This window comes from Physcomitrium patens, chromosome 19 (assembly GCF_059467195.1).
Source record: "Physcomitrium patens ecotype Gransden chromosome 19, ASM5946719v1, whole genome shotgun sequence".
Lineage (NCBI taxonomy): Eukaryota > Viridiplantae > Streptophyta > Bryopsida > Funariales > Funariaceae > Physcomitrium > Physcomitrium patens.
In genome coordinates this window covers 12,971,903-12,984,239 of record NC_143428.1, presented here as the reverse complement: position 1 = coordinate 12,984,239, position 12,337 = coordinate 12,971,903, and positions in this window count along the sequence as shown.

Genomic DNA, 12,337 nt, shown 5'->3' with positions numbered 1-12,337 from the left:
CATAGTAAAGATCTTATTTTCTTCTTAGACCCTTTATTTTGTTTTATAATAGAATTTTATTTAGGACCAAAAAATCACAAAGTCTTAGCTTTGTTAGATTCAAGAGCCTCAATCTATTTTATAAATAAAGATTTTGTCAAAAAATAAGAAATATCATTAGTCAAGAAAATTAAATTTATATATGGAGAAGTCATAGATGGTTGTTTGCTATCTTTTAGAGATATTATGCATGAAATTGTTCCTTTAGATGTAACAATTAAAGATCATAATAACATAGTAATATTAAATATAATATGATCTCTATGTAATTTAATTATTTTAAGATTATCTTTATTAAAAAAATATAATCCTAAGATAGATTGGATTTTTTGTAATCTTAATTTTTTGGTAATTTAAATCAAAATTTTTCTAATCAAGTAAAAATATATAAGTCTGATACATCCAAATCCTTATTGGTAGATGCGAGAGCTTTCATGAATGCCACAAAAGAAGGGTCATTTTTTGATATATATACCATGCCCATTTTTAATAGTGATAAGATATCAAGTAGTATTCCAACTTAGTATCTAGATTTCTATGACATTTTTAAAAAAAAAGAATGGAGATATTCTTCTAAAGCATTGTTCTATGTTTATTCCATTGATCTTCAAGAAAGAATTCAACTATCATTTCGACCAATCTATAACTTATTTTAAAATTAGCTGGCTACATTCAAAGAGTACATTGATGAGAATTTGGCTAAGAACTTCATACGTCATTCTAAATCTCCAACTAGAGCTCCTATCTAATTTATGAAGAAAAAAATGAATCTCTGCAAATGTATATAGATTATTGAGGATTCAACAAGATTACAATAAAAAATAGGTATCTTCTACCTTTCATTTTAGGAATTTTTGATCAACTCAATCAAGCAAAGATCTATATAAAAATAGATCTACAAGGAATATATAAGCTTGTATACATTAAAAAAAGAGATGAATAGAAAATTACATTTTGAACTAGATATGGGCATTTTGAATATAATTTCATGGCTTTTAGACTCTTAAATGCACTAGTTGCTTTTCAACATCTAATAGATGATGTCTTTTAAAAATTTCTTGATGATTTTATCATCTATTATTTGGACAACAACTTAATCTACTCTAAAAATATAAAAGAACATGAAATTCATGTTTGTCATGTGATACAAAAATTTAAAGATGCAAGATTATATACTAAGTTAAAAAAGTATGTATTCCACACTACTCAAGTTGACTTCCTAAGATACATCATTTTCAATAAAGGACTAATGATGGATCCAAAAAAGATCTAAATTATGATAGATTGGAAGATTCTAAGAACAGTAAGAGATGTACAATGCTTTTTGAACTTTTTCAATTACTATTGGATCTTCATTAAGAATTTTTTTCAAGTTGCAACTCCACTTACACATTTTATTTGTAAAGGCAAACTTAAGTGGAATAAAGAAGTCAAAGCATCGTTTGATGCTTTAAAAAAAGAGTTTATTTTTACACCAATCTTATATTGTGTTGACTTCTCTAAGGCATTTTTCATGGAAATACATGCATCAGACTTTGATTTGGATTTAATATTGTCATAAATGAGAGCAGATAAAAAACTCCATAAAGTAGCTTTTTATTTTAGAAAATTTTCAGCAGTCAAAATTAATTATAAAATCCATTAGAAAAAACTCTTTGCAATCATAAATTCATTTCAAGAATGGCATCATTATCTAAAAGGTACCTTGAGTTCAATTATCATATGTAAAAATCACAAGAACCTCAAGTACTTTATGTTGGCATGTATTTTGAATTATTGTCAAGCTTGTTGGAATATATCTTTATCAAGATTTGATTTCAAGATTATCTATCAATCCAAAAAATAACAAGGTTTGTCAGACGCCTTTTCTAGAAGTTCTTACCTTATATATAAAAAAAAAAAATGTATCTTTTGATCAATAAAGAATAATTCTTTTGAAGCCAAAGTATTTTCATCTTCAAGCAATCAAATCAACATTGACTATTGATTCAACCTTTATCAAGAAAATTCACTCAAATATGTCTTTTGATCCTCTTGTCTATGATATTAAGAATAATTCTTCTAAATCTCAAGATATTTTTAAGTTTGAGTTCAAAAACAACCTACTCTATTTTGAGAGATGATTATATATTTCAAAAGATGGGACATAATAACATGTTCTTCAATCTTGTTATGACTTTTTAGTAGCCAAATAATTTGAATACAAAAGACTTTGAAGCTAATATTAAGAGATTTTTGGTGGCCTCATATAAGGAAGGCAGTCAAAGACTTTGTACAATCATGTGATATTTATTCAAATCAAAAACTCCTTGCCATCAATCTTATGGACTTCTTTAGTCATTACCTATTCTAGAACAACTATGGTTTTTTTTATTTCTATGGATTTTATCATAGATCTTCTAATCTCAAATTTGTATGATTTTATATTTGTGGTGGTAGATTATTTTACCAAGATGGCATATTTTATATTACATACAAAATCTATCATATGTAAAGAAATGGCTAAGATTTTTTTTGATAATATCTATCATTATGATGGATTGCCTAAGGATATTTTATTACATAAGATGACTCAATTTATATCAAGATTTTGAAAAATTCTTTTCAAGATTTTAAATATGAATATACAATGATTCAAAAAATTATTTCAATATTGATATATTTTGGAAAGAATAGTATATTATAAATAAATTTTAATAAATAATGATATATGTTTTTTATAGCAAATAAAATATTCATTTATAGCTACTAAATGAGCTAAGATTGAAAAAAATCCATCAGATAATTGTGGAGCTATGATCAATCCAATTTCAAATAATATTAAAATAATTTTTTGAGTATGTTATTAAATTACATATTAGTACTTTATAGGACCTCTTTTGGCCTTAAGAAGTGCTTCTAACCTCCTAGACATACTTTCTATTAATTTTTGGTTCAAAATTACTTTAATATTATTCCATTCCATAGCTATTCTTTTCCATAATTTTAAAATTTTTTTTGGTTTTATCTTTTAGGTGTTGAGGTAGCATTTGAGGTGCTTTCAAAGATGTTCATTGGAATTAAGATTAGGAGACTAAGTAGGCCGAACCATTACTTTAATCCCATGATGATTAAACTACTTTTATGCTAGTTTTGAATTATGCTTGGAATTGTTATCTTGTTGAAAAATCAACTCCTTCTCAAAAATGTCAGATTTTTTCATACTAAAAAGCACGTTTTTTTTAAGAATTTCTATGAATTGCTTGGCATCCATCCTCTCTTCAATCTTTGCCATCCTCTCAACTCCATTCCATTCCATACAATCCTATATGATTATATTTCTATTCCCATGATTAACTATTTCTTGGATCTTCTTGTCAAGCGAAGACTAACCCTTCTGTTTCTATAGCGACTTTCTGCCATTTGATCCAAATTTGTTGATTTTTATCTCATGTGACCAAATAACCCTCTTTCAATCTTCCACAGTCTATTCCTTATACTTCAAAGCAAAATCCAAGCATTGTTTTCGATGGTAGATAAATAATAGTATTTTTTTTTCTTCATGATGACTTTTATAATCTATTTCTTAAAAATATTTCAAATAGTTTGAATTGATACAAGTTTATTGATAATATTGTTAAGATTTTTAGCAATCTCAAAAGTATTTTTAGCCTTAATAATGTTGATTTAGCAAATGATTGTCCTTTCATCTACTACAATGAGCTTCTTTGATCCACCTAATTTAAGATTCTTTCTATTAAAAGTGATCTTTTTAGTTAGCTTAGAAATAGTAGCTTTACTATAACCAAGTTTAGAAGTAATTTGGCTATAAGATTTTTGAAAATGAAGAAGAACAAAGGTGATGTTGTCTTAGAGAGAGCGAAGAATGGATCTCATAATTATTTAAGGAATTGTTAAGGATACAAGAATCAGATAAAAAAAATATATCAAGATTAAAGACAAAGAATAAGATTGATAGCAAAAGTGGTTCCAAAGACTCCTATTTGTACTATAATGGAGGTTATAGAAGTCTATGGTACTTTCTATGGAAGTTTTTAGAAGTCTAAAGAAGATTCTAGAAGTCTATAGAGGCTTTTAGAAGCCTATGGAATTTTCTAAAAGATTACGGAAGATTCTATAAGTATCTTGAAGGTTTTAGAAATTTACAAAAGATTCTAAAAGATCATAAAATGTGGTAATTTAGAATATATTTTTGCCAAAAATTGTAATTAAGAATAGTATTTTTATAGTTGCTAGTAAGCATTAATAATGTTATTAGATTAATAATAATATTGTTATAGTAAATTTGATGATGATAGAATGTTATAATATTGAGTCATTGATAGAATCCAAAAATTAGATACTACACTCAAAAAAATATTTTAATACTACTCCAAATTAAATTGGTCATAGCTCCACAATTATCTAATGGATTCTTTTGAATTTGAGCTTGTTTGATAGCTGTAAAAAAATAATTTATTTGCTACACAAATCACATTTCATTATTTACTATAATTCATCTATAATACACCATTTTTTCTAAAATATGACAATATTGAAATAGTTTCTTGAGTCATTGTAAAACTCTCTTCAACTTTTCATCTTCAAATTAATAGGCAAACAAAACAAGTAAATTAAGTTTTGGAATAATATTTGAGGTATACCATCAATTATCATCAAGATGATTGGACAATTTTTTTGCTATTGATAGAGTTTGCATACAATAATTAAATACACTCTTCTACTCAAAAAAAAGCTTTTTTTGCCAATTATGGTTATCGTCCATAATTTGATACTTTTAACTTTTCAAAAGTTAATAATCCTATGACAAAAGATTTGGTAAATTATTTGTCAGAGTTACATGTAATAATAAAGGCGCAGTTAAAATGAACTCAAGAATGACAAAAGATTAATGCAAATGCCTATTGTAAAGAACAACTACAATTCAATGCAAAAGACAAAGTATGATTATTTCATCGTAATATCAAGACTACTCATCTCTGTCACAAGTCGGACTATTATAGGTTTGGACCTTTTTTTATTTGTGAATAAATCAATCTTATTTTTTATTAATTATATCTAGCAAAGTCTATAAAGATCTATCCCATATTTTATATGACACTTTTTAAGGCATATAAAACAATGAATATCTTGGAAAGAAGACAAATGTCATGTCTTCTTATAGAAGTAGATAATAATTAAGAGTTCAAGATGGAAGAAGTCTTAGATTCAAAGTGGCACCAAAATAGGTTGAAATATCTTATTTTTTGGCCTAGATATGATATTAGTAAATGTACATGAAAGCTAGCAAAGAATCTTGCAAATACAGCAAAAAGAATTGAAGCTTTTTATTGATGACATCCATCAAAACCAAGATAAAGAATATCAATTCTTGACTACAAAAGAAATAAGATCCAAAAAAAATAGCATTCTATCTTCTATCTTTATTTGTAGCTTTTGTATATTTGTAATGTTATTGAGATAGAGAACTTTCAACCAGCAGATTCAATTCAAAAACTTTCATTTGCTCACTTACTAAATGAGTTATTGAAATTGTAACAATCTTCAAGTCACTATAATCAAGATGAAGATTTTGAAGAACATGTCATGCCTCGAATAAATGGAAAAATACAATATATTACGATGTTGGAAGATACTCCCAATATTTGATAATTTTATTAGAAGTAGGAACAAGGCCTAATGATATTCCAAATGTTTTATTTGAAAGAAGTTACAAAGACCTCAATAGCAACCAAATAATAAGATAGTCTAATTGTCCTAGTATGAGAAATTATTAATGGCTGAAAGGACTTATCGACTATTTTCAAAGAGAACAAAGATCAGAATATATAGCAAACTTTATTTGCTCCATCTTGGATTTTTTCAATCTATGAAGACTGCTCTTTATAGAACTTGTCTCTAGAAGGGTTGATAATGTCATGGACATACATATTTATTCTAATGTTTACCTATATAATTAAATAGAAGTATGCAAAAATAAATTTATTTCATAATATTTTGTAGAAAAGCTTTGTAGAAGTTGTATAGACATTGCTTTGACTTTATATGTGTTTATAGTTGATTGATAGGTTAAAAACTTGATCAACAAGTTAATCATGTGTTGATTAACTTATTCCATAATAGAATAAGTTAACTATGTGGCATACATATAGAAAACTTATCTTACAAGTTAAGATATGTATCTTACAATGTCAACATGTTTTGGAGGTCCTATAGGACATTGCCATGTAGCTCCTAGTTAAGAGTATATATGGAGACAAGAATGAAGTCTTCTTCACTCTTATCAATGCCTTTCTAATTTTTAATCTTCTTTCAAGACTTTCTAATCTTCTTATCTTTGGCAATAGCCATTCTAGTTTAATATCATATCATCTTTGAGTGACTTTCTAGTTCTTTTGAATGATACAAGAGTATATTAAGGATTTCTTTCTTCAAAATTCATGTCCTTGACAACATATAGTTGGAGTTATTTTATGTTATAATGTGTTCATAATTAAATATATATATATATATATATATATATATTTATTTATTTAATTTTATCTTTTTTTAAAGATCTTGTTAATTATTATAGTATTATAAGGTATTTTTAATTTAATACATTTAATACCTTACAATATTAACTATATTAATTAATATATTTTTTCTTAAATTATTTATTGAATAATATAATAACTTCTTTAGATTACAAGGTAGCTATAATAACTATGTATGACTTGTGCAAATTGGATCCTACTATAAAATGATCTTAATATGTTTTGGCATGTATGCAATGCATATTATTTTATATCAATAGTAGGAACTTTAGTTGTATTTTAATTTATATATGATTGTTGGAAATACAAAATTAAAATTAAATACTTGTGGGATTGGAAAATGACAGCAATGTAACAAACATTTAAATATTGATAGAAGAATTTGTTATAAAAATTAGGATTAGTGCAAAGCATAAGTCTTTAAGGTTACAAAGTGGCATTGTGTATTGCCCTTCATTGCTACTCCTACAAACAAAAAGAGAACTTGTTCACTAATCAATCTTTTAGCCATGTAGGATGATGTCACATCCTACATCTTCTTGTACCTCCTAACAATCCTATATTTTAGCTTAGATCACTCCCTACAAACATAATAGGGATTTGAACAATTACATGATGAATGACTGCATGAATGGCACTTTGGATATGGATGAATGCACACACACACAAATACATAGATAGGCACCATTGCCTTTCAACAATAATACTGTGTATGTATATATATATATATATATATATAAATTAATAAATAGATATGAAAAGTCAATCAGATATACTAGAAATTTCGATGTTAGTCTACGAGTATTTCAATAAGAAATTCCTACTGTAGACAGCGTGCCAACCCACACTCGATCGACCAGCCGAATGCTATGAAGGACTAAGGAATTCTAGATTCAACTCCAATTGGCAGATGTGCATGAAGTTCGAGATTGTGTGAGAGATCGAAGTTGCATCTCGGAAGCCATGAGCAAAGAATCTAATGTGGCTTCTCGATTATCGACTCTCTTTGGTATGAATTCCATCAGCAGCTTCTAAGCGACGGTTCATCTCTCACAGCAGTCTTCGATCTCATCGTAGTGATTTAAAAACATCCAAGTGCATCTCTGCGGAACGTTCTCGAGATTGCCTGGAAAGCGCCGAACAGTTGCCACATTGTACGAAACTCGAAGGTTCTTTCCCTGTATCGATGCGCCTCTCCTTCCATGCATTTCTAGCAGACAAGATGCAACTGCCAGGTCATTTTACGGCTCTTGTTGGGTAAAGATTGACGTGGAGTGCAGTGTACTTCAAGCAAGCAGGTTGAATGTTTCACATCGACTCAGTGCACACAGGCGGTTCCAATCCTTCCAGAAAATGAATCTGATCACTCGACGTCAGATATTCAATCGGATGTTCAGTTCTAGAACACACGGATACAACGAATTCCGAGGCTTCCAGTGACCAGCTGTGGCGTCAACAAACATCTAGATCGTGCAGCTTTGCTTCGATGATCGCACCAGTGCCGGTGCCGCATGCATTTTCGTCGTCTATCGCCAAAATCGCTGTTCTGAGCACGTTGTCAACACCGTCTTGCACATACATAATTGCTCCTGTAAACACTAGGATTTGATTGCGGCGTGTGTTACAAAAGATTGCTCTGTTCCGGACACAAAAGGGATGCTTCCAGCATTCTTCCACATTCCGTTTGCATCTCAACAATCTCATATTAAACGACATTGTAAATGTAGGACACATTCTGACCAAGATTTTATTTTTGTATATTTTTGTACATCTTTCTAATGTAAAGAAACTAAGGAATGTGTCAAAGTCTGAAGGAATTATCAGTAGAAGTACAATACCAGTGCTTTGTTTTTCATTGTTGTATAATGACTATGATCAAGGTTGAGTTGGTAAAGGGAGTTTTTATGCATGTTAAAACCTTGATTTTTGAGTATAGTATGAAGTAAGAAGAAGTCATGAAGTGAGCTAAATTGATGTTTTATTATATGACTAAATATGTTTGTTCATATCTTTATTCAAACAATCGTATGAAACAACTAAAACAATAATAAAAAAAATCAATAGTGGTTTATAAAGTATTTTTTTGTTATAATTTATCAACTTTTTTTAAGAATAATATCTTAAGATGGAACCAACCAAAATTCCAACGACTAACTCTATTCATTCCATGTAAGAAAAAAGTATATTACGCCTTATTTTCCCTCTTAAGACATTTGGATTGATTTTTCAAAGTATAAAACTAACTAAGTGAGGTTTTTGAATTTCAACCAATTAGAAGATTAAAAAGTTAATAAATAATAAATTTTAATTTACATATCTCAAGATAATAATTTTTTAAATTTTAATAATTTTTAATTCAATAAATTAATTCTTACTTGAAATCATATAATATGATCATAAAATCATTAAAATATTTATAAAATATTATTTAAAAAATCTAATAATATAGATTTTAAAGTGTACTTATATAATTAATCTTTTGATATATTAACTATCATAATTTATTAAAATTTTATAATTTCTATTACAAAAATCTTAATTAAAATGATTGTAATTTAAAGCACATTTAAAAGATACTTTGTTTGTTGAATTCTAAATTGGTTTTGAATTTATCATCTAATTATTTATAATTCTAAATAAAATAATAATTTTTTTAAATAATAAATTACTTTAAATTAAATTAAATTAAAATCATATTTATTTAAGTTTTTTTAAATAAAATAAAATAAGTTGTAAGTAATAAATTAATATTTTTATATAATTCAAATATTTTATTTAGTTTAAGTAAATTATTTCAAAAATATTTTTATAATATGTATTAGAATTAATTTTTAATATATATATATATATAAATTAAATATACTTATCTAAATCTTTAATTGATCATCTACAAGATTTATAATAAATTACAATTGCTATCTCTACTAGAATATTATTCCACTAGCGAGGGGACATCTAAAAATATTTATTTGAAATAATAGATAGGTCATTTGGGTTGAAAAACTTTCCATTACAAAGAAATCCAAGCCAACTAAAAGAAGCCATGAAGCAATAATAATTGACTCAGTTTTTTACTCAATTTTTTATTTGATTTGAATCATTGATATTCTACAAAGCTTTGTGATTTAAAATTAAAAAAAATAAGACCACATCATTAATACCAAATTTTATCAAAAAAATTCCAAATTTTCTAGTTATCTTTATAAAGGTAGTAATTATATTTTATTATAATTTATACAATGGAGTGATTTAAAATTTAGATAGATTGATTTAATATTTTATTATAGTTATAATAGAATCTCTATAAAATAATATATTTGAGACTAAATCTATCTTATAACTTTAAAAGGCTTATTATAGTAAAGAATCTCGTTTTTTATTTTTCTTCTAGACTATGCCAAAAACTTTAAAAATTGTCTCAAAATCCTATCTACAACCAACAACAATTTCTTAGCATGGTAAAAGAGTACCTTCAAGGTGTAAAAGGCATTAGTCTCATTGATGAAGACAAAATTCCATCTATAAGTAGAAGCAAGACCAACAAGAGACAACCAAAAAAGAACTTATTTATTGATTTAAAAAAATGTATAATAATTAGTTAAGCTATTATTTCCAAAATTTTAGAAAATATCAATCCATGCTCAATGTATAGCTTTGAACTAAATAATATAAACATGGCAATAAAATGTTGCTATAAACTATACTACGCACTCATAGAAAAGACACTCTATTACTAACATTGTGTCATAAACATATTGACATTAATAATTAAGAGGAATTAAGTAGAAGTAAGTAGAAGTAGGTCAATTTAATAATATCTTGTCAATAAGCTTTAGACAAGCTTAATAGATCCGGATTTGTCTTTATAAGTATTTATAAGTAATTAGTAGGTTAAAAGTTTAGCTAATAAATTGGTCATATCTTGTACACATTGACCACTTATTTTATAATTTGACCACATGTTTTATTAGTTGGCCATGTAGCACACACACATTGGAAATTTGCCTTGCAAGTTAGTAATTTATCCCATAAGTTGGATATGTATTGAATGACCTATAAAACATTGCCATAGAGCTCTTCAATTAGATAGTATATATGAAGGCAAGAATGAGGCCTTTTTTAGTCTTGTTAATGCTTTTCCTGCATTCTTATTTTAGTTTAAGAATCTCTAGTCTCTTTATATTTGGCAATAGTCATTCTAATTTCTATCTTATATCCATCTTCAATTTATCTAATTTTTTTCTTTAAGTATCATAAGAATGTATGGTTTTTTTTTAAAAAAATTATAATTTTTGTTTCTAAATAACTTAATATGAGTACTATTTTGTTATATTTTCTTTATTTCAAAAGTTAATAGATTATCTTATTTCTTATTTTCATGTTTTAAAGATTAAAAACTACCAACTTTTAAATAATAAAAAAAATAAAAAAGAAAATAAAATAAATTCTAATATTGATTCTTTTTTTAAAAAATATGGATTAACTTTTTGTAGAAATTATTAATAATTTCTTTGACATACTACACTTTTAAAAACTTTATTATAGACATCAATATCATTAAATTTGGACCTTGAGTTAGAACTTAAATTATTATGTTTGATTTTTGATATTGTTGCAAATAATAACCTTTGTTGTAGAAATAGTTATGTAATTGTAAGTGCATTTTGCAACTAGAGATTTCATATCCTCCTAACATTTAAAATAAAGAAAGGAGTATTTTTTGGAGGTAGTAAACTATAAGTAATGTAAGCAATAGATTGCTAGGATATTTTTTTTAATTATTTTAAGACCAACCAATCACTTCCAATTAAAGAATTGAAGAGATGCAAAGCTTGCAAAAAATAGTTGATACTTATGATTTGCACCAATAGAGATGGCTTGCACATGCTATCAATTTAAATTGTTGGTAAGTTTTAAAATCCTTATTTCTTTAACATTTTTAATTGTGACAACATTAGGACAAAATATTGCACAAATATCAAAGCATAGGTGATAGTGGTTTTTTTCCTTTAGAATGACTAATTTTGTTGATTGATCCAAATGTCATTTTTGAGATAATTGTTGAAACACCAATTTAGATAAGTTAAAAGCTTCAATCTCAAATCTAAAGGTTATAACATGCAAATACAATAGACGTCTAAAACTTATTTAATTTCCAAGAAAAAAAAAAAAAATTATACTACTAATGCTAATAAGATTGTGGATTCTATGGTAGTGGAGCATGGCATAGTTGGAGGAGATGGAGGCAAAGGTGATAAAAAAAAATCTAGACAATAATTTAAAAAATAGTTTTAATTAAGCCCTAAAAATTATTGGATCTATTATAAATGCCAAAAAAAACTTTGCAAAATGAAAAAGATAAGACAACCAACTTAAGAAAAGTGTATAATTTAGATTTAGTTGCTTTAGAAATGCAAACTTGTCAATTGAGACAAATTGCTTTAAATTTTTTTTTCTTTAATTATGCTATATCATTTTATGCATTTTATATTAGTATTGGAACTATACAAAAAATAGTACTATAAAATTTACAGTTTACTATTTTAGCATTAATCTTAAGAACTGCCATAAATTATTAATGTAGAGGATTTATTATTTTACAAGAATTTATTTTATATATATATATATATATATATATATATATATATATATATTACAAAAAAATAACTGAAATCATTTATCTTTTATATTAATATTAGATAAAATTACTACATTATATAATTATTATACTTTTAATATTTTTTCTGATATTATATAATAAT